The sequence below is a fragment of the Bison bison genome, unplaced genomic scaffold, assembly GCF_000754665.1.
Source record: "Bison bison bison isolate TAMUID 2011002044 unplaced genomic scaffold, Bison_UMD1.0 scf7180017864321, whole genome shotgun sequence".
Lineage (NCBI taxonomy): Eukaryota > Metazoa > Chordata > Mammalia > Artiodactyla > Bovidae > Bison > Bison bison.
Window position 1 is genome coordinate 1,577,766 of NW_011494893.1, and position 1,847 is coordinate 1,579,612.

Here is a 1,847-nt window from a genome sequence, read left to right on the forward strand (position 1 = left end):
CCCCGGCCCCGTCGCCTTCCCTGACGACACCCGAGCCGCTGGAAGGCCCTCTCCTCCCAGCCCTGCCAAGGCCTGCTGGCCGCCCGGGCACCCGCTCACCGGGCCAGCGAGGGCCCCGGGGCCTGTGGCCTTGGCAGACACGGCAAGGAGAAGGGCTCTGTGCCTCCCGTCCAGGCCCGTCCGTCCCCCGCAGGGCGAGGGAGAGACAGGGAGATTGACTGCCGACACCTCTGGGCCCTGAGCCACTCGGCGAGAAACTGAATGGGACACGCGGCGGTTCCTCCCCACCTTCCGCGCGGCCGTGACCGCCGGGCGCAGGCGCCGCCAGACATCAGACCCATCACACAGGACCTTCTGTCAGGACCGCAGGGCCAGCATCCTCAGGCGTTCCCTCAGAAGTGTCCTAAAGCATTTCACTTCCCACTCACTCGATTTCTCTGGAGCAGATCATCACCAAAACTCCCTGAAAATCTTCGTGTTTCCACCTAGTACCATCTTGCCTGCTTACAAAACTTGTATCACAGAACTTGGCGAAAAAGCATCCTGGAAACCTAAACAAACTCATAAAAACTATACAAATCATTTTTTTTAAACTTTACATAATTGTATTAGTTTTGCCAAATTTCAAAATAAAATAAAATTTAAAAAAAAATAACTTTGAAAAAAAAAAAACTATACAAATCATTGGTTTTTTCAAAGTTAGCCTATAAGAATACTTTGTCTCCCCTGTTCCACAGAAATTAATGAACAGAAAAGGAAACCCTTCTGATTATTCATTTGCATCACAAGCAGCCCGAATGAGGAAGTCCTCGGATCTGACTTCAGTTTTGCCGAGGAAGTGTCTTCTTGGTGTATGCGGGACAAGATGTTAGCCCACAGGGGAAGGGGAGTCTCCAAACACCACTCTCAGCCCGACTCGTTCCCCCTATCCAGCAAGGTCTATCTCTCTGTACTCACAGGGAAAAGACTCCTCCCCTCTTCATACCTAACAGCTGTGCTCCACCATCTGTTGTACCATTAGAAATGCCCTTCCTACCTGGACAGGGTTTTTCGGAACAGAAGCTGGACGAAGAGGAAAGTGAAAGTAAAGTCGCTCAGTCATGTCCGACTCTTTGCGACCCTTTGGCCTGCAGCCTCCCAGGCTCCTCTGTCAGCGGTATTCTCCAGGCAAGAACCCTGGAGTGGGTCACCATGCCCTCCCCCAGGGGATCTTCCCGACCCAGGGGAATGCAGGGCACACTTAAACAGGCCTGTTTGTTCTGCAAACGTTCTCGGAGCCTGTTTGGTACCATGAGCAGGAGAGCAGGCGAGGTGGGTGACATGGGGTCCCGACCTTGAGGAGGGCATCGGGCAGGGTGACAAACAAGTTCCAGGTGAGGCCCCCTCCAGCTGGGAGGGAGGGGGAGGGGACCCAGGGGGCCGAGCAGGGGACAGAGCCCGCCGGTCCACTCCCGAGGACACCCCTCACCGTGACGGAGCCGGTGCTGGGTGCTTGGCACACAGGGGCATCCGCTGCTCAGAGCGGTAGCCCCCACACTCGGCGAGGGACCTCCCGAAGAGCCGGCTGCCAGGACGGGGCCTGCCGCCAGCCTGTCGCCAGCGGCCACTGTCGACAGCCCTGACCCCTACTCCGTGGGGACCTCGGGGTCCTGAGGGAACTGGAAACGTCTGCAGAGCAGCTGTGGCCTTCACGTGCTTCTCCAGATTGCATGCCCAAACCAGCCCTCCTAAGAAACTGCGCTTCCACACGACCCTCGTGACCCACCATGGTGGCGCCCACAGGGAGAGCTGCACATTCAAAGGCCTCCCAGTGGCGACCGCACCCACCTGGAGGCACACCTCCAGGG

At 57.1% G+C, this 1,847-nt stretch overlaps 1 protein-coding gene across 2 annotated transcripts in view; it reads right to left on the bottom strand.

Annotated features, from left to right (window-relative positions):
- The window catches only part of MYLK4 (myosin light chain kinase family, member 4), a 66,999-nt gene that overhangs the window by 62,723 nt on the left and 2,429 nt on the right, over positions 1-1,847 (bottom strand). The window lies entirely within an intron of this gene.